This window comes from Alnus glutinosa, chromosome 9 (assembly GCF_958979055.1).
Source record: "Alnus glutinosa chromosome 9, dhAlnGlut1.1, whole genome shotgun sequence".
NCBI lineage: Eukaryota > Viridiplantae > Streptophyta > Magnoliopsida > Fagales > Betulaceae > Alnus > Alnus glutinosa.
This window is the reverse complement of record NC_084894.1, coordinates 19,924,438-19,950,772: the sequence shown is the minus strand read 5'-3', so window position 1 is coordinate 19,950,772 and position 26,335 is coordinate 19,924,438. Positions and strand designations below refer to the sequence as shown.

Genomic DNA, 26,335 nt, shown 5'->3' with positions numbered 1-26,335 from the left:
GGTGGCAGCCACCCCTCCGGCAGCACCCCTTCTCCTTTTGGTTTTTTTTTTTTTTTTTTTTTTTTTTTTAAGTTGAGAGCATTTAGGTCATTTTTGAAATTGAGTGAGGGTATATAAGTATTTTTACTAGTTAGGCTAACAGAAAGGGGCAAAACATGTAACTGTGGTAGTTGAATGCTCTTTTTTGGTCGAGTTGGCAGTTCATGAGAGCATTGCACATTTTTTGGTAGTTCATGGGGGGAAAAGGTAATTACCCCAAACCTTAGAAAATAAAAAAGATAAAGGTTTAACACATGCAAATTGAGGGGTCCAAATATACAATATTTGGAACTCATCAGCCCTTCCCTAAGCTCACGCTAGTTGATGTTCTTCTCCTTCTTGAGCAACAGCTCTGATTCTCAATAATCACATCTGTGACACTAATATACTCTAACAGAGACTTCATGCCATTATATAATGAGATGTGTTTGGTGTAATTCTCTTGCACATCTTTTTTGTAAATCTACCATTGAATCTGAATATGTGAAACTCACATGTGGTTCCACAGATTTAATAGTAAATTTGCACATTTATTGTCAAGAGAACGAAACTAAACATATCTTTTTGTATAAGGATTGATTTACATGATTGGATCAACTATTCACTTTACAATTATAACAAATTCTACCTCAGTTACGATACTATTCTTTTTCATTATTTGCATATTTATCATCTGAAGCTTTATAATCAATTGGTGTTTGAGAACAAGATGGACTCTGCTTCTTCTGGTGTTTCGGTTGCTCAAGGCTTGTGTTGTTAGATTTTGACATTGTGCTACAGCTGCCAAAAAGCACAAGCTAAAAAAAGCAATATTTGTAACTCCAAATACCCGGATTCATTATAGTCCTCAATTATAAGCCAATATCTTATAACAAATAATTTTGAAAATTTTGTAAAAAAAATATAAGGCATTCGTGGCTAGATTTTTACCAGTTTATACACTTTGTGGGCTAATATATAAAGATTTAGCTAAGTATTGGTTGATTGCATGTAGAGAAACTCGAAGAGGGTGCTGGACCCAATGTTGTATTATTTAGTTTCCCATCAAAATAAGTACTTATATGTATAATGGGATTTCAAGAGGAAGAGGTTATTCTTTTCGTGTAATAAGCGGCCAAATTTTCCAATAATAAATAGTAATGAGGTCTTTCTTGTGGTTTGAGTTAATTATGTATATATTGAGCCTATTGTTATTTGCTACCCTTTTGAGTTTATGCAATCTTTCGAAACCAAGAGCATAGTGCTCTAGATATGATTGAGCTTGGGCCACTTAAAGTGGAATTTGGTGGTTATGTAGAAAAGAGCCAAGGTATTGACCACTTCGAACATATGATGTTGGAGACTTGGAAAAAGGTCAAGAGTTAAGAGTGGCACGCCAGTAGTGATGGCGGAACTACCTCCAATGCTTAAATTTGTGAAGGTAAATCTAAGAAGATGGATAAGCACGGTGTGAGTAAGAAAGTGTGTAAGAATAATGTACTTGTGTTATGATTTTTCTCACCTTTTGTTGAGGTCACTTAACCTTATTTGGTAAGTGAGCCTAGAAAGGCAAGTGTCGATGGACACGTGGATCACCTACTGAATGCGGTGAATCTGTGTGATTTTATTTTATTTTTTCTTTTGGATTTGTCGGCCTCCTTTCCTTATCGAGTGGGTTCAAAATGGTAGGTCATTTAAGGCTCATGGCTAGCTTTCCTTTGTGAGAAAATCGTCGACAACTATTTTTCTTTTTTACACATCTTTGACTGGTAGGTCAATAATGAAAAGGATCCTTACTCCTTATGTCGTTCATTTCTGTTTGGGGCGTATACAAGAGGAGGGGTTCTAGTTTATGCGTTGCCTATTTAGCCAAGTCTTAGGCCGAGGCTGGGCTCAATAAAAAAAAAAAATGATCATGGTGATGAATTGCACTTTCCTTTAATTTTTTTTAAAGGAAGGAGTTTCTTCTTTTTGAATTGGCATTAATTAATAAGGTTATACATGTGGGTCAATATTAACCGCAACTATCCTCTATCCATAACTATCTATTATTCGCATATGCAGATACGGATGTAGATGTGGATGCGATTAGCAAAAACTATTATCCGTATATGCAGATGTGGATAGCAATTTTATTAACCGCATTCCTATACCCTTTAGATATATATATATATATGTTTGTTGGATACGTAATATTGTTGGATTTACATTTGAATAACCGTACTTTCTAATTTGTAAGTTTGCATTTTTTTTAATAAACTCATCATGGGGTGTTCTAATTTTCTTTGTTATTTTTAAGTTGTAATGTGAAATCAAGATATAGATTTCATCTAAAAACACGAGGGTTTACAGAACACCAAAACATGGCCATAATAGAGACCCAAAGAAGGCCCAAAAGGCGTATTACCTTATTAGCGGATAATAACCGCATGGATACAGATATCTAAAAGTGATAACCGCATTATGCGGATATAGCCAATAACCACATTACATGTACAACCATATTAATGCTCTAAATCATCCATTGAACTTCATGATCTTTTTAATCTTGAGAGGTGAATAGGTTACAAGTCATCCTATCTTTACAATCTTAAGTAAAACGAGATTTCTTCCTATATTTGTAAATGGAATATCTAAAAATTTTCCTTTAAGCCCATCTTTTAATTATTCAAAAAAGATCTCAACCTTATCTTAGAATTAAAATTAGCAAAATTATCAACTTTAAAGCCAAACACAATAATCACCAAAATCCAAACAAGAAAAAAATAATTGAGCACATGGATTTTGATAACAGAGTTGAAACTTTTGAAGAACTCTTTAAAAGAAAAATGACTCTGGGGGCTAGCCAACCCTAAAGGTATCCACTATAACATACTTATTTTACAAACTAATCAACTTACAAAACCTTTGTAATCCTAGACTTAGCTTGCAACCTCGGGATACAACCCGTTCAGTTCCCACTGCAGTGGCTCCAGGACCTCTAGCCTTCTTCTATAGGCTAGGAATCTCCTTTACGAACAAACTTGTCCACTGCAATCCAAAACTCTTGTTGTTGAAGGCTTTTTTGTTGTTTGATTGATATGATAAATCAAGGATAATATGTGTATCTGTTTAGGCTCAAACTATTTAAAATCTCTCACGGAGCTATGAATGATAGCCTCTCTCCCCTATGAAAATCGTAGGCCATTATTGTAGCGCCCCAGATTTTTAAGATATAATTATAATGGTTTAAATTATTTTTAAAACATTTTTAATAAGGCAAAAGAATAACTATGATTATTTATGAAAATAAATGTGTATTTTTGTTTTTAGAAACGTTTATAGTTACAATTTGATAAAAACTCAAAACATACCTTAAACTTTGGAATAACGAAAACAGGGTCAAACAAACTCCGTTTTGGTCGATTCAAAAACTGAGACGCTCGTTTTGAAGTCCTCTAGCTACCCTCCAAATTTCATAATTTTTAGACTCTATTTAATACCCAAAAACATCCGTGAAAAATATGACCCCTGTTCTGGACGAAAATTCAGTTAAGTTATAATTAATGGGCCCATTTCGAATTCAAACCCATTCCAATTGCTATTCACAAACCCAACCCACCTTTCACATGTTAAATTCACATTATCCATTAATGGGTCATCTTTGGACTTAACCCAACCCATGTCCAATAGTGATCCCGGCCCAAATTTATTAGAAAAAGGCCTCACTTTCGGCGGAGGAAAACCATGAAACAACTGAAAGTCACAGGATTTACAAAGAGAACATCCCATGAAAGACAAAACACAAACACAACACACAACTCACTTAATTCTAAAACAAGGTAATCCACATTTGTCTACCCGAAGAATCCCTTTGAGTTCCTTGGGGATATTACACGAAATATAATCATGCGTAATCCCCGCACTACCACGTTTACTGAGCCAGTCCGCAGCTTGGTTACCTTCTCTAAGCACATGGTTGAACCAAGTATTCATGCCACTAAGTAGAATAACTATTTCCTCCCAAAAATCCTCCAAATACCAAACCCGACAACTACCTTTCTCAAGCCACGTCACAATCAGGGAAGAATCAAGTTCAACGACAATATTACGCAGACCCATCGCCTTACATTTTCGCAAGCCAATAAGAACCCCTAATAATTCTGCTTTATTATTAGAACCAATACCAATATACTCCGAGAAAGCAGTGATTAAATTACCTTCATGGTCTCTAATCAGACCCCCCGCACCTGAAATACCCGGATTCACCAAGCTACTGCCATCCGTATTTAATTTGAACCAACCCATCTCTGGCTTCTCCCAAGCAACTGCAATGAACTTACTTTTCGCAGAAGGAACAGCCGGCAGATTTAAATCTTTAAGGATAACTTGATCACGATGATGTAAATTTCCAGTATCCCTGAGCCTCAAGCCAATCTAATAAATCCAGTATTTAATCTTCCGCCACAAAACATTAAAGCAATCCTTTTGTCCCTCCATCCGAGCCGAACATCTCCATATCCAAAGGTTCCAAATAATGACACAGGGGATCAAACCAATCAAATTACCAACCATAGAGGACTTTTTGGCTCTACGAAACCAAGCTTCAACAGTACTCAACCAAGACCTAGTAGCCACATAAGGCATACCCAGGAAACTAGAGCACATTTTCCAAAGCTCAGTCGCAATCTTGCCACTGTAGAGCACATGATCCAGGTCCTCAATGTTTCCCAGCAGACAGCATTCACATTTTGAGGCTATAGAGATACCAATACGCCTTATCCGGATGTCCACACTCAAACTATTTGTCATTGCCTTCCACACAACAACTGAAAGTTTTTTTAGGGAGGGCAGAGTGCCAGATCCAGTTTGTCCATTGGTGCTTTGGAACCGAAAGACGAAACCAGTCCCAAACACTTTTTGTTGAAAATCTCCCATCCCTACTACCAAGCCAAATTAACCGGTCCATGCCTGGTTTAGTTCCAGCAACCTGAGAGAAAATATCATCAGTAACCTCTTGACCCACAAGCTGAGCAACCAAGTCCATATCCCAACTCTGCTCAACCATGCAGTCTTTAATTTTTAATAAAGGCAAATCAGATATCGGAACTTTCTGACATATAGGACCCGACTCCATCCACTTATCCCGCCAAAAAAAGAGATTCCCATCTTTGACACGCCAAACAGACTTGTCAATAACCAGGGGAACAGAATTAAGAAGCGTTTTCCAAAATCTAGAACCTTTAGAGGAGTCCACAAGGGAAATGTGTTGATTCTTCACATATTTAGCTTTAAAGAAACGCGACCACAAGGTATCCTCCGAGAGGAATTTCCAGGCAAATTTGGAATGAAGGGAGTTGTAGACATCCATAATATTTTTGATCCCCACACCACCTTCATCCACGGGCCGACAAACCGAATCCCAACTCACCCATTTCCTCTTTGGCCTACCTTCCGATGAACCCCAGAAGAACGTACTAAAAAGTCTGTTGATCTTCCCAAATATTTGCTTGGGCACAGGTAAGACAGATAATAAATGCACTGGCAAACTAGAAAGCACGTGCTTAATTAGAAGTAATCTGGCACCAGCAGATAGAAATCTCATCTTCCAACCCTCAATCTTTTTTGAAATTTTAACCAACAAATCATCAAAATACCGAGATTTAACCCTACCAGGGAAAATAGGAACCCCCAAATAGCGCGTCGGGAAGTTCCCCATTGAAAACCCAGAAATACGAATCAGCTCCTAACGCCTAGAATCTGGAATACGGTTTGAGAAAAAAATAGAAGATTTCGAAGCGTTGACCACTTGACCAGACCACTGGGCATAGATATCAAGAACTTCTAGAATGCTCCTCACATCTTTCTTTCTACCAGTCGAAAAAATGACCATATCATCCGCATAAAGTAAATGGGAGATTAAAGGACCTTTTCTAGGCTGTAAATAGTAACCAATAGTCCCATCCTGAACTTTCTTCCGCAACAATCTAGAAAACACCTCCTCCACCAAAATAAATAGATAAGGGGATAAAGGATCCCCCTGGCGAAGACCCCTGCCAGCCTTAAAGAAACCTTTGGGAGTGCCATTCATCACCACAGAGAACCAAGAAGAAGAAACACAGTTGGAGATCAGCTTGCAAAACCCCAAGGAAAACCCAAACGCATTCATCACTTGTAATAAAAAATCCCAGTCTACAGTATCATAAGCCTTGGCCATATCAATTTTCATCATAATATTACCCCCCCGAATTGGTTTATTTATGCCTTGAACCAATTCCTGAGTAAGACTAATGTTCTCAAAAATACTTCTGCCAGGAAAAAAGGCTCCTTGCTCATCAGAAACCAAACGACACAAAATAGCAGATAAACGATTCACAATCAGCTTTGAACAAATTTTATACACAACCAAGCAGAGACTAATAGGCCTAAACTTATCAAAGGAGCTTGGGTCCGACACTTTCGGAATTAAAACAATAAAGGAAGCAGTGTAATACCTCGGAAGAGCCGTACCTGCAAAGACGTCCTTGACTGCCTCGACCAAGTCTGTCTGGATAAAGTCCCAACAATGTTGGAAAAAACCAGAAGTAAAACCATCTGGACCTGGGCTGCTATTTGTCGGAATATCAAACAAGGCATCTTTAATTTCCTGCTTCGTTGGGCTGCGACATAAATTCAGATTTTCAGTTTCCCTCACCTCTTCTTTGATAATATCTGATAGACTATGCACCGACTCCGAATCCCTGCGACTCAACAAATCAGCAAAATGAGCAACCGCTTCATTATGAATCTCTTCCGGAGTAGACAGCAATCTACCATCTGGGAGTTTCATCGAGTTAATAATATTCCTCTTCCTAGTCTGCAGAGCTGCAAAAAAGGAAGCATTCACCTCCCCATGGCCTATCCACGTATTTTTAACTTTTTGAGCAATTCTGGTTTCCTCACGCTTCATCCAAGAGTTTAATTCCGCTTGAGCCTCAAGCATCTCCGCTTCCACTTCTTGAGAGTAAGCCTCTTGCAGTTGAGCTTCTTTTTGATCAACTTTTTCCTCCAGGCGTTTTAAGTGCATTGTAGTCCAACCGAAAACCTCTCGATTCCATATTCTAAGAGCATTTTTAACTTTTTTCAACTTATAGGCAAATTTCCACAAACCAGTTCCATCCACTTCCTCATTCCAAATATTATGAACAAACTCCCCAAAACCATCATGCAACGTCCACATCTGTTGGAATCTAAAAATGCTAGGACCATACCTTTTATCCGAATTCTCCAATCGAAGGGACATAGGAGCATGATCAGACGTTTTCTGAGGTAAATAATACAGAGAAACCGTCGACCATCTATCCAAAAGTCTTGTATTACACAACGCCCTATCCAACCGGGCCCAGCTACGAGTCAAACCTCCACGCCCATTGCACCAAGACAGATTATTTCCAGAATAAGGCACGTCGATCAACCCCCCATTTTGAATAAAAGAGGAAAATTCTTCCATAGCCTTTGACAGACGCGGACATCCACCTCTTCGCTCCCCATCATGACGAATCGTATTAAAATCTCCTATGAGAATCCAAGGCATCTGTAAACCTCCAAAAGACAGAAGACAATCCCAGAGCTGCCTTCTCTCCATATAATTACATTTAGCATAAACAGCAGAAATGAGCAGAGAAGAATTTATTAAAAGAGTAACCTGCTGATTTGACTCCTGAAGGATATTAACATGAACCTCCTCTTTCCAGAAAATCCACAATTTACCGCCTGAATCACCATTGGAATAAGACATATCAAAATTCAGCATACCTTGCCAACGTGCAAGTTTACCATCTTGCCGAAAGGGCTCCGCAATAATTAAGATCTTCGGTTTTAACATCTTTAGCATATCACGTAATCTAGTCTTCGAGGAACCGAGACCTCGACAATTCCAAAACAGGAGGTTGTCTATCATAGAATAAACCGTTCAGGCCTGCTAGGAGCCTGTGAAGAGCTGCAAAGTTTCATTTTCGATCTCAGTTTTGGTTTCAACATTTCAGTATCCGAAACACCATCTTTTTCTTTCTCAAAATGCGGTAACACCCCTACTCCCTCTGAATCCGAAGCAGACCCTGAAATCCTCATCCCAGATTTGGTGACTTTTTCGACTCTCCTCCATCCCAGATTATCCTTGGCCAAATCCTCAATATTATTATCTAGTTTCGCCAAAATGTCATCCTCCAGAGGGCCATTAGTAGATATAGGCACACACTCCTTCTCCCCATTTAGTAGGCCAGACCCTCCAGATATGCTAGAATCCCCATCGATCGTACCGACCATGTTAGTGTTAACCTCCAAAGCAGGTTCCTCAATGCTCAACTCCACACACCTCATCTCATTTGAATTTTTTCCATCTTTTTCCAATGATTCCAACAGGTCCTTGGACAGCCCTTCTTCACTTCTAACTAGCCCTTCCTCTCCTCCAGACGGTTCAGTTTTTCCACTTTCCATGACAGCAACTTCCTTGTTTGACCCAGAGTTTTTTTCCTCCAAATTTTTTTCCTTGCCAGTCAAATCTTCTCCCACAGTTTCCCCCGAAACAGGGGTTCTATTTCCCCCCAAGACGATCACCTTCTCTGATTCTTTGTTTTTCTGCGGTTTCCATACATGACCCAATTCCTTCTTTTTCCCTAATTCCTTCACCAACATCTTACAATTACCAATATTATGCCCTTGAGTATTACATTTGGTGCAGAAAGCCGGAAGAGTTTCATAGATGATTACCTGACGCACACTGGAAGGCTGGCGAGGCATCCCAATCCACACATGATGCACTGGTGATTGAGAGATGTCCATTAGAACACAAACCCTAGCCCGTCGGTGCGTGTGGCACATTTGGTAGCATTATCCCTCCGAAGGAGCATTCCAACAGGAGCTATAATATTACGCAGGTAAGATTCTTGATAGAAATTCGGAGCAAGTCCCGGTAAATTGATCCATACCGGTGCCATCACTGGTTCCACTTCTTCAGAGAAGTCCACCGTCCACTGAAAATTGCGGTAATTCACCCCATCTATCTCGCTGCTTTCACGGGACATAGCCTTGATAAAATCTTCCTCCAAAGCAAATCGAACAAACACATTTCAGGGCTTACGCATCGCAGAGACCACCGGCTGAGAGACTAGGCCCCAACGCCCATGAATGAAAGCCCGGATGCGATCCAGAGAGGGTCGTTGTTTCAGGAACTTCATCACCATAGCAAAACGAAACGGGACTGCCGATTTCTCAATTTCTTCCCTGGAAAACTGAACGTAAGCCTCCCCATCCACAATCTGAGGAGCACGAAATGGAACCACAACTTCAGGGATTGGCTGAGGCGGTATCGACACCAACTCCGCGAAAGACCGAGCCCTCCCCGCCACCGTCGGAGGCCCCTTGGACCCCCCGGCGGCCGCCATCTCCCCCTTGAGAACCCAAGCCTGGCAGAGGAGTATCGATCAAATTCCTGGAAGATGAGCTACAATCGGTCAAAACAGCATAAGACCCACTGGGAAAAGTGCCTCAGGCCACCGGGGTCGACATAGCACCATCCACCAGCGAATCACCGAGGATTTGGCCTCCAATCGGACTATGGATCTCCCTCTAGCTCTCAGATTCTCTCGGGTTCAGACTTGCACACCACGATTAGATCCGGATCGAGAGAGGGGCGGCCGGCCGGAGAGAAAGGCTGCAGAGCCGCAGGGGATTTACCGGTGGTCTGGATCTGCCATTGGCAGCCCACCGGATCTGGCCTCTGGACGATTGGAACTCCCTCAAGACGAGCCGCAGGGTCTTCTGACGAGCCGCACCGGATCTCCCTCTAGACGAGCCGCACCGGATCTTCAGACGAGCCGCACCGGATCTCCCTTCAGACGAGCCGCACCTTTACGTCTCTAGCACTCAGATACTCGCGGGTTCAGACACCACGATTAGATCCGGCAGAGAACGTCGTTGCACACCACGAATAGATCCGGCTCTAGAGAGGGGCGGCCGGCCGGAGAGAAAGGCAGCAGAGCCGCCTGGGATTAACGGGTGGTCTGGATCTGCCGTCGGCAGCCCACTGGATCGGGCCTCTGGACGATTGGAACTCCCTCAAGACGAGCCGCACCACGCCTCTGGTTAACGTAGAGGCAGGACCACCTACGCCTCGTCCTCGTCCCAGTTACAACAGTTATTGATGACTTCTTTTGTGGTAGGTAAGTTTGAGTGCATTGTGGTAGATAAGTTTGAGTGCATTGTGGTAGGTAAGATTAATTCCCATCCATTGGATCAAAATGTGTCTACTTGATCCTAACCATTCATTGTGCATTGTGGTAGGTAAGTTTGAGTGCATTGTGGTAGATAAGTTTGAGTGCATTGTGGTAGGTAAGGTTAATTCCCATCCATTGGATCAAAATGTGTCTACTTGATCCTAACCATTCATTCTTTTATAAATAGAACCCAAAATGGAAGGCACAATACCCATCAAGCTTCACTCACACACACACCTAAGGCCAAGAGAGAAAATTGTGGGATTTGTGTAGTTTTGTGTGGTTTAAGGCTTGAAGTGTGTGCAAGGAAGTATTTTGGTAAAAGCTCGATCCCGATGCTAATGGAAAGTCCAAGTAAGGGAACCCTCTACCCCTTCTCAAATTATTGTGTTACTTTAATTATTCCTTTATTTGCATAATTGCGATTTGATTATTCTTGATTCGGTATTTCAAATTATTTTGTTTACATGAAGGATTTGTTTTTAATTGGTTTTGATGTGAAAGTTATTGAGTAAAAATGATATTTTGGAATTTGTGATTTTGAGAAAAACCTCGGTTCTAAAGGACTTTGCAATTTTTGAGAATTTATTATTTTAACCGAGATGTGAAGTCAACTTTTTTGGAAGTGACAATAAAAGAAGAAAAAATTTGTGAAACCCTCCAACACGTTGCCACTGGATATACAAGAAAAGAATGAGCAAGTTTTGTGAGAAATCTTTATGAGATATATATAAAGGAGAAATTTTTGAGAAAAGGGCACGTGTGTGGAGGAGACTATTATTTTGGGCCCCATATATATTCGCAGAGATTCGCAGAGATTAAGCTCTGCACCGTTGCTTGAGATGGAAGCGCACCCGCTGATGAACTTTGTGAAAGCGGTAATCCGTCTCTATGTCAGTCTAAGTGCACTTTAATTAATTAGCTGACGGGGGCAGGGCCTGTGGCCACAGGTAAACTGCGTTACCTGCCCGAGGTCACAGCAATGACCGCGCAACCCTATTTACACAGGGCGTAATAGTGTACAGGGGCATATTATGAGTAATAATTGATTTCAAACATATATTATATCTTGTGTATAAAAAATGAGTTTTTGACAATTGTTTTGAGGTTTTAAAGAAAAGAATTTAACTCAACTGTTTTATGGTTGAGGATTTCCTTACTGAGCATTTTTCGCTCACCCCTTATTTTGTTTTTGTTTTCAGGTTATGAACAGAGAGACGTAGGTGGCCGGGATGGATCTAGGATTTGCATTAGATCATTGGATCTCAATTATCTTAATAAGTGCACTTGCACAACAAATTTAGCTTTTCTTTAAATTCTCAGTTATTGAATCTTTCATAATTAAATTTTCGAAATCACCGTTTCCGCATTTATTAAAGCTCTGAGTTTTAAAATTGTTATTTATTATTTTTGTTATTAAATTCTGCATATTAGCTAGGTTGTTGGCAGACCTTACGAATCTTTGCAGTTTGGTGTATGAGAATGGACGAATCTAACCCTTAGCGGTTTGGGGGCGTTACAGTTTTGGTATCAGAGCAAAGGTTATAAGGTTCTGTAGACTTTAGGAGCTAGATCATTAAGATAGACTTAGTGGGGTAATGGGGAATCACATTCCGGCCTAGCAAAGTCCGTCCTTTCTTGTCTTGTATTCAGTGCTAGGGAATCATTCCCTATTTTTTTTAACACCCTATGTGCCAGACTTGTGAGAAAATGCATTATGGGAGATGCCGACTTGGACAGCCGGGTTGTTATCGGTGTGGTGGACCACGACACCTCGCTAAGGATTGCAGGGGAACAACGGAATACTACGCCTGCACGTGTATTTACCCTAACTCCAGGTGATGTAGCAGCGTCAAACGAAGTAGTGACGGGTACACTTTTGATTTCATTCCACCAGGCTACTGTGCTCTTTGACTCTGGTACAACGTATTCATTTATGTCATACTCTTTTTCACGAGACTATAACTTGATGTCTGAGTAGTTAGATGTAGACCTCGCAGTAGCTACCCCTGTAGGGAATTGCATCATAGCAGTTTGACTTTATGAACCCTAGGATTGATCTTATTAAGGTTGAAGTCTCTAAGTTGGAATCAATACTAAGGAGTAAGTTATGATCAGTATCAAAGTATGATAGGTTTTCAAGACCTGTTTAACTAAGTGTTAAGTTGTACAATCTTTCTCGAGGAATAGCAATTGCATCGGTTATAAACCAACTTGTTTTGGATGGTTAGGTATTGATGACCACAATATTTTGAGGTATAGTCATGATTTATGAAATGCTTTTAAAGATATAGATTATAGAAATTCGGATGCTTAACATCTTGGCAGATTTATGGATATTAAGTCAATAAATATATTAAGCATCACCTAGATATTTTATGTGCATAGAGAAAAATATTGAAGTTTAGAGATTTCTTGATTTACTGTAGGATGTAAACAAAGATATCTATGATCTTGAATCTGGTATCCTTTTGAAGATGGACACTTAATCTATAGATACTGATTCATGTGTTTTAAGGACATATAAGGAAATAAGTTGATCGAGTAAATTGATGATATTTGAGACAATTATATTCTTGTGATCAGATAACTTTAGTGAAGTTAGAATATATTGAGGAATTATTGAAGTTTTCTAGAGGATAAGGTAATCCACATGATAAGATGAATCTTTCGGAAGATCTTAAGTTTGAGAAATGCTCTAATTATCATATTTGAGGATTGATCAATGGTAAAATTGAATTGGATTGAGGTTAAGGTCGAATCCATTGACCTATGAGGATAATGATAAATTGAAGTCTATGGACTAATTTGAAGATAAGGGTAAGAGACATAATTTTCGTACACCCTTTTGAGGATAAAAGAAACAAAATCTTTTCAGGTAAGGGTTATTTGCAAGATTTTATTTAAAGCTTTATACCCTAGCTGATGATGTAATACATGTACAATCGGAACAAATTTTTGAGCTATAAGAGATCAATTGAATTGACTAGAGGAGATAGCTAACTAATTGAACATTGGAGAATTCTATAGACTAAGAATTTACTTGAGGAATTTATTTTTGCCTCCCACTAAGCTGCATTTGAGGATGATTGAGGTAAACCATATCTTGATTTATAGTTTGATGCTTAGTGTGATTTCCCTGATGTGATCTACGTGTTTGAGGTCTAAGGAATGAACGACTATCGTCTACTTGAAGATAAGAATAGGTTATGATATACCACTTATATTGATGCCTAGTTGAATTTTAGGAAAGTGAGTAATGCTATGTGATAGACAAAAGGAAGTTATTCCTAAATCAGGCTACAAGAATATGGTAATTGATTGTAATATTAGATGTTGATAACACATTGATTTTTTGAGATGACTGATTTAATGAATTAGATATTAAGTGAAGGTCTGATTCCTAGCTGAACACATTTGAGGTTTATCCGATTAACCCTAGAATGTAAAGGAAAGATATGTTATGACTAATGGGTATCTATTATTCCAAATCTGGTATCTTTGAAGATAGGTGTATAAAGCGTAAATTACTGATTTATATATATATGAGGAAATTAGTTGATCAAATGATTTAATGATTTTTGGAGAGATTATTTTCCCTATGCATCTGACGAACTTTGGGGAATTTTATATATATTTGAGGTCTTTCTAGAGCTTAAGTTAAATAAAATTTTGATTATGTGATTCATTGATTTTCTTAGATATCCTTGCTTGGCGGATAAGTTTATAATTAGCAAATTTGAGTATTGATTGACTGCATAACTAAATTAGAGTAATACTAGGGTTTTAATCTATTGCAATTTGAGGATGATAGTAATTATGCAGGAATAAGAAAGAAGATCATGATATTATACAAGAGTTATACCTTAGCAATAGGTCGAAATGAAATAACAGTTCAAAGGGTTATAGCAGCCTTAGGAGAGTTTTTGAGAGATAAGAACAGTACGTAGAAAATAATTATTGTCTTACAAGATAGACTGCTTTTTATTCAAAGAAAACCATAGACTTGCAAATAGGACCTTTCTGCATCATTCCCAGAGAGTTCGGTGTGCTTATACCTGCGGGTATTTTATAATACTACAGTTAGTTATTTATTTTGTTAGTAAAGAATTGCAAGATCAAATAGAATACCTGGCTAAGTTTCTGGGCGAAAAACCCTAAGGTTTTGGACTTCAAGCAAGAGATCCTTGTGTTGATCTCGGAGACGATTAGTGTTCTGCTCCAAATCAGCATACCTCTTTCCTAAGTCTTTCGCATAGGAATTTACCACCTTCATCAGCTTTCTATTCTCTTGCTGAAGAACTCGATTCCTTCGCCTATAGTCCATGTACATTCGCTGCAAGGTCAAAATTTGAGCTTTCAGCGCTTGAATTTCATTCCCTCGAACTTGCAGACATCGAGCCATATTTGAAACAGAAGAGGCACCTTGAATACTGAATGCCAAAGAATCATTGATGGCTTGGACATCGGTCCTATCCGCCAATAACTTTTCATCTCGAGGAGTTATGATGCCTTGAGCCACGGATGCAGCTACTGCATCATTCAGCATCACAGAGTCATTGGTCATGAGATGACCTTTTTGCGATAAGAATAATGGGCGCCAAATTTCTGGTTGTACTACAGGCGCAGCATTCAGATCAAGATTATTTTGAGAGGATGAGGAAGCCATTTTTTGGAAAACTAAGGAAATGATGATACTCCTCAAAGAACCTGAAGGAGAAAAGATAGAAATGAAGCAGTTATTGGAAGAATCTGAAAGGAAGGAAAGAGAATTTAACCAGTGGACAAAGCGCGGTCTAATCGACGTCATTCTGAGCGCAGCCGCCACTACCACTTGTAGACAGCTCTCGAATTACGAGTCTCCTTTTTTTCAACTTTCACCCTTTTCACCTTCTCAAATCTCCTCTATAAATTCACTCATCTTCTCCCTTGCAAAGCACACCTTTGAGCTCTCAACTCTTCACGCTTTGAAAGCCAAAATTTTTCTTCTGGTCTAAGCTTATCATCGCTTCCTAAGAAGGAAGATGTAGTTTCATAACTAATTTCAAAGTCTAAAGTTGGAAAAATGCAGCATCACAACCAGATTCACAAACACAACGAAGCAAGATTATTCTTGATCATGCAAGACCTTCTCTTCCCCACCTTCCTCTCTTTCGAGGCTTCCATGTTCTCATTTGGCAAGCTTTCCACCACGATTATCAGAAAACATCATCTGCACAAAGGAAAATGTTATACAAGAAATTTTTCCTGTAATGAGGATTTCTTAAATGAAGTGTAGATTTTCAATTATGATGATGTTTTGAAGTATGAATATGATATATTTTGGCTGATTCGAGTACTTTTGAGTATATTGAAATTATGATGAACTGTCGGGATTCTAAAGAAAGATTTCCAATCTGATTTATATGGGATGGGTTTGAGGTTTAAAAGATTAATATCAATTCTATGATAGTAGCCAGTGATTACGGATTTTGATGATAGGTTAATATTTTAAGGCAATTCTGAATTACGGAACTAGAAATAGATGATTTTGTTATTGGAGGAATTTTTGGTATTATAGATATATGATTTGCACAATTATTGTTGGAAAACAACATGTTATGATTAAATCCCATTTTGAGGTTTATTTAGACCAGAATAATTTTTATGGGATAATACTGTTAATATTCTTTCTGACCAGAATCGTGATGATTGTAATGTCAAATGTGGAGACTAGGTTTCGATGCATTTCTGATATTGATGCTTAGTTGATTTTTGGAAAGTGAGAAATACTACATGGCAGTAAATGGAATCAATTATATATCAGTTAATATGATTAAGGAAACTGATTATGTTATTTGAGGTTTAAGCCTTGAATTTGAAATTTGTTGATTTACAGACTTGATGTTCATACTGGATGATCTTAGAATTTCTGCATCTTTATTAGATATTAAGTATACCGATGATGATTAATTGATGTATACTTCGAGGTTAAATCTTGCAATGGAATGCAAGGATATTGCCAAGGATATTGCCTGATTTACAATTTGAGGTTTACCTATGATTGAAGACAAGATTTGGAAAATGATAGTGTCTTACACACTTTTTGTTGTTAAAAGAAATCATGATTACAAGATCTGATCTTAAGCCTTTATACCTTTGTCATGATATTAAGGATAGTTATGATTGATTTGATTTACGTGTCTATGATATATCACAAATTTATGATCGAAGTAAATAGAATTTCTTGGTGTTATTGTTGGAGAATCTTATGGATTAAAAAATTATATTATGAGATCAACATTTCAGCCTTCCGCAAGGCCATTTGAGGTTAATTAGGGTAGACCATATTTTGGTTTTTAATTCTTGCAGCTTATGATTTATTATGAATAATATGATATATGTTTTTGAGGTTTGAAGAATTAAGACTGTCTTACTTGAGGATAGGAACAGTTGGATTTAGTAATAACGTTTAAGGATTTTCTAATGGAAAGGAATTTCAACCCCTAAGGATTTTTAAGCACGGTCTTTCTATCGAGACGTTGAACTTTGAATAAGATTCTTCCCTAGTTTTGGGAGGTGGAATTTCAATAACACAAGATGAAAGACTTTTCTTTGGGGAACATCGAATAGCAAGGTCAGAGTTACGTATTCTTAAGGTAGAAGACTGAATCTAAGTTAGGTGAGACCTTATCGGATGAATATCCTTTATAAGTATGTGACACCGCTCAAGTACGAGTATACTCTCTTGTTTCTTCGACAAGGTAATATGAAATATGCATTAGTTTCTTTGTTTGGGGAAAACTTTATAGCTTTCGAATTTCGGGGACGAAATTCTGTTAAGGGGGGAAGAATGTAGCGCCCCAGATTTTTAAGATATAATTATAATGGTTTAAATTATTTTTAAAACATTTTTAATAAGGCAAAAGAATAACTATGATTATTTATGAAAATAAATGTGTATTTTTGTTTTTAGAAACGTTTATAGTTACAATTTGATAAAAACTCAAAACATACCTTAAACTTTGGAATAACGAAAACAGGGTCAAACAAACTCCGTTTTGGTCGATTCAAAAACTGAGACGCTCGTTTTGAAGTCCTCTAGCTACCCTCCAAATTTCATAATTTTTGGACTCTATTTAATACCTGAAAACATCCGTGAAAAATATGACCCCTGTTCTGGACGAAAATTCAGTTAAGTTATAATTAATGGGCCCATTTCGAATTCAAACCCATTCCAATTGCTATCCACAAACCCAACCCACCTTTCACATGTTAAATTCACATTATCCATTAATGGATCATCTTTGGACTTAACCCAACCCATTTCAATTGCTATCTACAAACCCAACCCACATTTCACATGTTAAATTCACATTATTCATTAATGGGCCATCTTTGAACTTAACCCAACCCATTCCAATTTCTATCTACAAACCCAACCCACCTTTGAGAAAATAGTAATTTCCTTGAGTGAGAAACTAGGCATAGTAAATTGGTCTAGCAATGAGAATGGTTAAATAATAATAATAATAATAATAATAATAATAATAATAATAATAATAATAATAATAATGTTAGAATAATATATTAAGGTTTGAGTGCATTATGGTAGGTAAATTTGAGTGCATTGTGGTAGGTAAGGTTAATTCTCATCCATTGGATCAAATGTGTCTACTTGATCCTAACCATTCATTGTGCATTGTGGTAGGTAAGTTTGAGTGCATTGTGGTAGATAAGTTTGAGTGCATTGTGGTAGGTAAGATTAATTCCCATCCATTGGATCAAAATATGTCTACTTGATCCTAACCATTCATTGTGCATTGTGGTAGGTAAGTTTGAGTGCATTGTGGTAGATAAGTTTGAGTGCATTGTGGTAGGTAAGGTTAATTCCCATCCATTGGATCAAAATGTGTCTACTTGATCCTAACCATTCATTCTTTTATAAATAGAACCCAAAATGGAAGACACAATACCCATCAAGCTTCACTCACACACACACCTAAGGCCAAGGGAGAAAATTGTGGGATTTGTGTAGTTTTGTGTGGTTTAAGGCTTGAAGTGTGTGCAAGGAAGTATTTTGGTAAAAGCTCGATCCCGATGCTAATGGAAAGTTCAAGTAAGGGAACCCTCTACCCCTTCTCAAATTATTGTGTTACTTTAATTATTCCTTTATTTGCATAATTGCGATTTGATTATTCTTGATTCGGTATTTCAAATTATTTTGTTTACATGAAGGATTTGTTTTTAATTGGTTTTGATGTGAAAGTTATTGAGTAAAAATGATATTTTGGAATTTGTGATTTTGAGAAAAACCTCAGTTCTAAAGGACTTTGCAATTTTTGAGAATTTATTATTTTAACCGAGATGTGAAGTCAACTTTTTCGGAAGTGACAATAAAAGAAGAAAAAAATTTGTGAAACCCTCCAACACGTTGCCACTGGATATACAAGAAAAGAATGAGAAAGTTTTGTGAGAAAACTTTATGAGATATATATAAAGGAGAAATTTTTGAGAAAAGGGCACGTGTGTGGAGGAGACTATTATTTTGGGCCCCATATATATTCGCAGAGATTCGCAGAGATTAAGCTCGGTACCGTTGCTTGAGATGGAAGCGCACCCGCTGATGAACTTTGTGAAAGCGGTAATCCGTCTCTATGTCAGTCTAAGTGCACTTTAATTAATTAGCTGACGGGGGCAGGGCCTGTGGCCACAGGTAAACTGCGTTACCTGCCCGAGGTCACAGCAATGACCGCGCAACCCTATTTACACAGGGCGTAATAGTGTACAGGGGCATATTATGAGTAATAATTGATTTCAAACATATATTATATCTTGTGTATAAAAAATGAGTTTTTGACAATTGTTTTGAGGTTTTAAAGAAAAGAATTTAACTCAACTGTTTTATGGTTGAGGATTTCCTTACTGAGCATTTTTCGCTCACCCCTTATTTTGTTTTTGTTTTCAGGTTATGAACAGAGAGACGTAGGTGGCCGGGATGGGATCTAGGATTTGCATTAGATCATTGCATCTCAATTATCTTAATAAGTGCACTTGCACAACAAATTTAGCTTTTCTTTAAATTCTCAGTTATTGAATCTTTCATAATTAAATTTTTGAAATCACCGTTTCCGCATTTATTAAAGCTCTGAGTTTAAAATTGTTATTTATTATTTTTGTTATTAAATTCAGCATATTAGCTAGGTTGTTGGCAGACCTTACGAATCTTTGCAGTTTGGTGTATGAGAATGGACGAACCTAACCCTTAGCGGTTTGGGGGCGTTACAATTAGGCTTATATAAGAGAGGTGAAAACTGGATTTTAATGACAAAGGAGTTTAACAATTAAAATAGCCTACAACCAGTATGATCGAAAGAACTTTAGGGTTTTAAAGGATTGCATTTGTTCAATTGAATGACTTACGATTGACATTGCAATCGAGGCTCTCAAGCTTATGTATGGATCATGATGCACATATTTGATCGACCAAAGTGTAATCGACATTGCGATCGAACCTCTCAGGTTTTTGAATACGAATTCCTACACCATTTTTGATTGAACAAACTGCACATATTTGATCGACCAAAGTGTAATCGACATTGCGATCGAACCTCTCAGGTTTTTGAATACGAATTCCTACACCATTTTTGATTGAACAAACTGCAATCGAAATTGTGATTGAAGCCTTCAAAACTTCAATTTCAACCTTTCCTTGAACCACACTTGATATCGACTCAACCCTAAACCAAAACCTAAAACTTTGCATGTTTTGACAATTTGCCAACACTAAAACCTAACAAACTCTCCATTGGGCAATTCTGTGACAAAACTAAACATAATTACAACTCAAAGAAAAGTTCAATGAATTACAAGATAATCCTATTAAACCACTAAACTAAGACTACATAAACCAAGCATTCATAATATCTCTTGTGACTTGCTTTTTTTACAGATATCATAGATGATATGATTTGTTTTCAAGTTGGGATATGATTTGTTTTCCTACCCAAGCTCCTAGAAACGGTGTCTAAAACTTGTTGTGAAATTTTAATTCTACTTGTAAGCGCACAAATCGTACTGAAGTATTGTTTAGAAAGTGCAAGGTCGAATCCACAGGGATTTGTATAATCATAGGAAAACTAGCCAAATCTAAACTAAAAAAATCCTAATCTAGTTCAATAAAAACATAGTTGTTCAGAAATAAAATTAAAATTAAACATGCCATTACTCTAAACAAAATAAATAATAAAAGCAGTAAAATATCAAGATGAAAAGAACCAAGGTTGTGGAATCCACCTCATTAATTCATAACAACATATATTCTTGATCATTGATTTTACCTAAACTCTACATGATAATCTAGAAATCAATCTTGTTACTATGGAAAACATATCACCATTAAAACCCTTAACACAAATCTAAAGCATGTTCTTCTTCGCTTTAAAAAAAATTAAAACTAAGTTATCTATTGTATCTGGAAAAAAACAAGTCACAAGAGATATCCAATTTTAAACAGCAATATAAACCAAGCATTCAATCAATTAAGATAATCCTAAATCGTGAGAAAAACATGATTAAACTCATATCAAGAATTTTTTTTTTTATATTACATCAATTACTTTTTAATAAATTTTTTTTTCCACTTTTTTCTTAGGTCAAAACTTCTCTCTACTTTATATCACATCAGTCACTTCTTATTACTATTTTTTTTTTTTAAAAAAAAAAATCACAACTCAATTGTTTACCAAGCACACTTCTTTTGATTATGCATGAGGCAGACTTATCCCTTTTTTTTTTCTTTTTTTCTTTTTTAATTTATTTTTTAGCTTGGCTCGCTCTTTCTTTGGATATTCACGTGAGTCTCTTGTTGTGGTTCCTACCATATGCTTTTGTCTTATTTTTTTTTTTTTGCTTTGCTTTCTTATTTTCCTTTGCAAAAATTTTGCCAATTTCTGCAAAAGATAATTTCTTGCATTAATCTATCATTTGAGCTCAAGATCAATAATTAAGCATTATTCCATAATTAACTCTAAAATGCAAGAACTAGTACAAATAAAGTATAATAATGCTTATTTTAATTGAGAAGAATATGCACATTTAAGCTATTATCATCCCCTCCAACCAGTTTATTGCTAGTCTTTAACAATTCAAGTGACTCAAAACAAAATATAGAAACGACTCAAGAAATGAAAAAACAGCTTATTATTATTATTATTATTTAATTTTTAATATCCTTAACAACAAGAATTAGTTAAAGGTCAAAACACTAACAACTACCAAAGAAATTTCATATGCCCTTAAAATTCAAAGTGGGGGAAAAAATTTAACCAACACAACCACACTCTTAGTGTCTAGATAAATACGACATCGAATTTTTATCGAAAAGTATGTTTTGCTCAAGTTTTACCAGTGTTAACACTCAACAATTGAAATCATTTTGAAATGGGTGTAACACTCTCAAGTTTATGTGAGTGGAATAATGTAAGAAAAACCAAGCATATCACATATAAATCATATGAGAAATGGTTAATCATGAAAGGATGCTGAAAAGAATTTACATCACACTTAGGGTTGTAAATGAACAAAGCTACTCGTGAACTCGCACAGGCTTGGCTCAGCTCGTGCTCGATCCTATTATTAATGGGCTACTCGTGAACACGAAACTATGCTCAATTATTAAACGATATATACTCATTTAAAACTTTCCTCGACTTGGTTAATGTTCGTGAGCAAGCTTGTATAAGACTCGAATCACTTGTTAGGCTCGAATTGTATATATTTATTAATATTTACATATATATTAAGAAAAATAGCTTATATAGTATATTACTTATCAAGTAGCAATAATCAATTATATATTATATATACACTAAACAACCCACCTCCTATTGTCACTGTCTCACACAGACATTTAGTGTTAATACTAAATATATAATACCTCGGTCCCACATTAGGAAGATGAGGAGTAATCCACATAGAGTGGGTGATTTATAAAGATGGTGAGAGCTAAGTCTCATATTGCCTAGTTATTAGGTGAAACTGGGCTTTATAATGGATTTTAGGAAAACTCCAAATTGACTAGTCTTTTGGGGTTATAGCGCAAATGTAGCTAGTGCTTTTCCCTAAGTCGTTACAAAATATGTAATACCCGGGAAAGACAACCCACTTAAGTTATCAAAATATGTGCATAAATATAAGACTTAAGAATTGCTCTTAGTCTAATTGAGTTATATAGTTATGCATGTAGAGAGTTGGATCAGTAAAGTGAAGTCGATCGAGCGACTTTCTGGTCGATCGAGCGATTATAGGTCGAAGTTGATCGAGCAACTTTATTTTCGATCGAGCGACTTCGCCCAGTGCAGTGCAGTTTCCGTCAATTGCAAAAATTGATTTTTCCACCTAATGATTTGGGACCCACACGTGGTACTTGATGCCAAATGATCATGCCCATATTTATTTAGCCTAGTTAGCCCATTTTGGTTGAAGCCCAACTAGATTTCCTTAGATATCATGTAATCATGGACTAAGATATGGAATAGTCACCTATGAGATTTGAGCTATGGATTTGAGGTGTTGGCTGGCTCAAATCTGGCCATTGAGATGATGATTTGTTGGTTAAATCTCAGCCCTTCAAGAGTGCTATATATAGGTTGCATGGGGAGTTGATTTTCATGAAGAAGAAACAAAACTCTAGCCAAAACTCTCTCTCACTCTAGTGCTGTAGAAGTAGCACGAAAATCCTCCATTTTCACCTCACTTTCCAGCACCTAGCAAGCCCAATTAAGCTCCAAAACCACCCTCATTCTCCCACAAAATCAGTGGTAGAGTGTGAGTGGAAACCTCCTTTGTTTTGAGACCAAGAAACCAAGCTTTGCAAGTGGAACTCTCTTGGACAGCAACTCTCCTTCACTCTTTAAGTTATTGGGGAACTTTGGGTGAGTATTTTCTCCCTTAAACTTCTCATAGATCAAGTAGTTCTATTATTATTTGAAATCATGACTTGCTCTTGCTTTTAATTATGCATGTTGTATGAAAAGTTGGCTAACTTACATGTGAGTATATGTGTAAGCATGTGGATGAGTATTCACTACATGAGATTTGTAATTTAGAATGGAAAAATTGTGTTTTAAAAATGGATCAAGAAATGTAAGTGTGAGAGTATATATGTTGAGGTTTTGATATATATATATATATATATATATATATATATATTAAGAAAAAAAAAGGTGAGCAATATTTAGGTGTGTGTTATAAGGATGTGTGAATTAAAGAAGAGTAAAATCATATGTGTGCTTGATTATATGACAATGTATCCTTATTTTTAAGGTGTGTTATGTGATGGATATTTCTAGTAGCGCTAATACAAGAGTTGGTGAGTAAGCATTAAAATAGATAAATAAGAGATCATGTTTAAATCTGTAGCCGTTGCAATTTCTAGGAAGAGATATGGTAATAATAATGATTTCATAATAATGCTTTATTAATTCGTTATCATCATATGATGGTTGTTATGCAGTTGTAAAGGAAAATATTTGGAGCAGAAACTAGTAAGTATCTCTATACTTATTGAGGACGAAGCTGGTTGACTTTTCCTATAATATTATGCTTACTGCTTTATTTACTTGTTTGCGCATGTGGCTTTGCATGTTTTATTATTTTTAATAATCTGTCTAATAGCAAGCTGCTGGATCTAGATCCACAGTGGGTACGCGAGGCTTCACATGAGTTCCTAGGTTCTTAGTGAATGAGGAGGTACCTGAAAAGAGAATAATAAATACAAAAACTGGTGTACCTAGGTCACCAGGGATTCCGAGGTTTCCAGGAGCCTAGGCTCCCAAAGATTATAATTAAAAGTTAAAGGGAGGAAGCCCGGGCTTCAAATAACATGCTAACCGTGCCTAGGCCAACAGAGGAGTGGAAAAAGGGAAATTCCTAAACTATACCCTTAAAACCGTCATTGCTTTATGATTACGTTTATGTTCATTTTATGTCTATGACTCGCGATCATGGATTATATTTTGTATATACATGTGATTATATGGCCATTGCATTGTGTTGCATTAATTAAATAAATCAGCACTCATATTATTATTGGAAACAGCGGACTCACTTTAGCGTTTATGTTGTTTTCTTCTCTTTGTATGGTATTTGTAATGGTTCAGGCTATGAAGAAGAAGAGGATTATCAGGACTATCCCGACACATAGATGGTTCCTGGTTCAGTTTTTGTAAGGCTGGATAACCTATATTTTGGGACTACCCTGTTATAGTCCATTAGCCTAACTTAAGACAATACTTATAATTCTTCGGTTATATATAGATATTTGGCTTGTATAATTATCTAGCTCTGTGTGGCATGACTGGTATTACTGTCTGTATAATTATGCTGACCGGCTCATTAGATATATATTTTGAGGTATTTCAGTAGTAGCTCTGAGGTGTCAACCTATTCCCAATTTATATTACATTTATTCCGTTGCCAATAATTACCTCTGATAAGTTAGTAATGTCTCCTGGAAATTCAAAAATTTTCACTTACGCTTTTTGTAAAAGCGGGGCGTTACAAAATATCTTATAGTTAAAATATTAAGAACGTAGTTATGTAGTGTATAATTATTTATAATCAACTAGTGTATTGTGTGTATTAAATTTAGTTAACTAGCTAGTCAATTGGCATGGTTATATTTATATATAGAGTTAATTTGTTCATATAAAAGAAACATTTGATAATTAACTATGTATATATAATAATCGTTTATTTTTATATTTTTTCAAAGTCAATTTAATATATTAACCTTGTATATTAAACTTTTTTTTTTTTTTTTTTTTTTGCTATTGTTAAGAGTAAACTCTTTTTGATTTTCCTTGTATATGCTTGCTCACTAATGTCCCACACCAATAAAATAAAAGCAAACACACACTCCTCACTAGAATATTTGGCTTGTCTGGTTGTCCCACATGAAAAAGAAGAAGAAGGAGAATTCTTCAGCTAAGTAATCTATTAAAGTGATGCAAACCTTTCTTAGGTCGAGCTTGGACATGCACTACACACCCAAGCTCGGCTCATTTACAATTTTAATCACACTTATTGATTAGTCATGAACATGTCTAAACCATACATTCTTCAAGACTGATAAGAACTTTTATTGAGATGTAATGTAGGGGTTAAGAAAAGGGAAAAAAGAACAAGTAGGTAATGGTAAAAGTGAGATGTGTTTTCAAGAATAATTGAAACTTTAGCTTCTTTTGGTATTTTCAATTACTTTCTCTTTTTCAATAACGCACTATTTATTTTAATGGCACACCTCCCAATCTTGAACATCATCTTTATTCTATGTTTTTTTTAAAAAAATAAAAAATAAAAAATTTGGCTGATTCCTTTTATTTCCTTTTGATCCTTTTTGTTTTTTTGGATCACATGCCACCACATTGAGATAAGTTAATTGACTTCATTCTTGAAACACTTTGGAAAAAGGTTTAAGAAAGAAAGGCTAATTATGAGGCTTAGCGGGGTAACTAGCGATAATGTATCACGAGAAAGAAATTTCAGGCTTAAAGTAAAGAAAAATGACCTAATCTCATCTCTCAAAGAGTTATGTAGTTCTTCAACATTCATGACTTTAAAAGTATAATGCCCCAAATTTGAACCAGCAAATTTGTAAACAAAAACCTCCGGTTTACACATGACATTACTACATCAGAGATAGAACTCTCATAGCGGAATATATTTTTTTTCTTCTAAAGTCTCAGGAATTGATAGCATAACACATCAAAGTTAACTGAATTACCTCAATACATAAATTAGAAGTTACTTAGTTTTTCATTACATGTTATATGCACACTAGGTGCATCAAAATTAGTACCACAGACGACACATAAGCATACACAAATAAGCATACCAAATATAAGCATCGTTCTAAATGCTAGCTCATAATAGTTCATTAATATTTTTAAAAACTATCAAAACTAGCAAAGGGATCCATGCCTTCACCTTCCTGATCTGCATCAATAACTATGCAAATATGACATCATCATATTTACATAGAAACACACAAGTGAGTCATCCATTTTCATAGCATGAGTTACCTTCAAATTAGAAACAGTTCA

The 26,335-nt window shown here is 36.5% G+C and overlaps 1 long non-coding RNA gene across 1 annotated transcript; it reads left to right on the top strand.

Moving 5' to 3' along the window:
• The first annotated feature begins 18,212 nt into the window (after window positions 1-18,212).
• On the top strand, window positions 18,213-19,366 carry LOC133876987 (uncharacterized). Its single transcript, XR_009901630.1, has 2 exons — window positions 18,213-18,348; window positions 19,198-19,366. It is a non-coding gene; the product is annotated as an uncharacterized LOC133876987 (long non-coding RNA).
• Window positions 19,367-26,335: the final 6,969 nt, after the last annotated feature.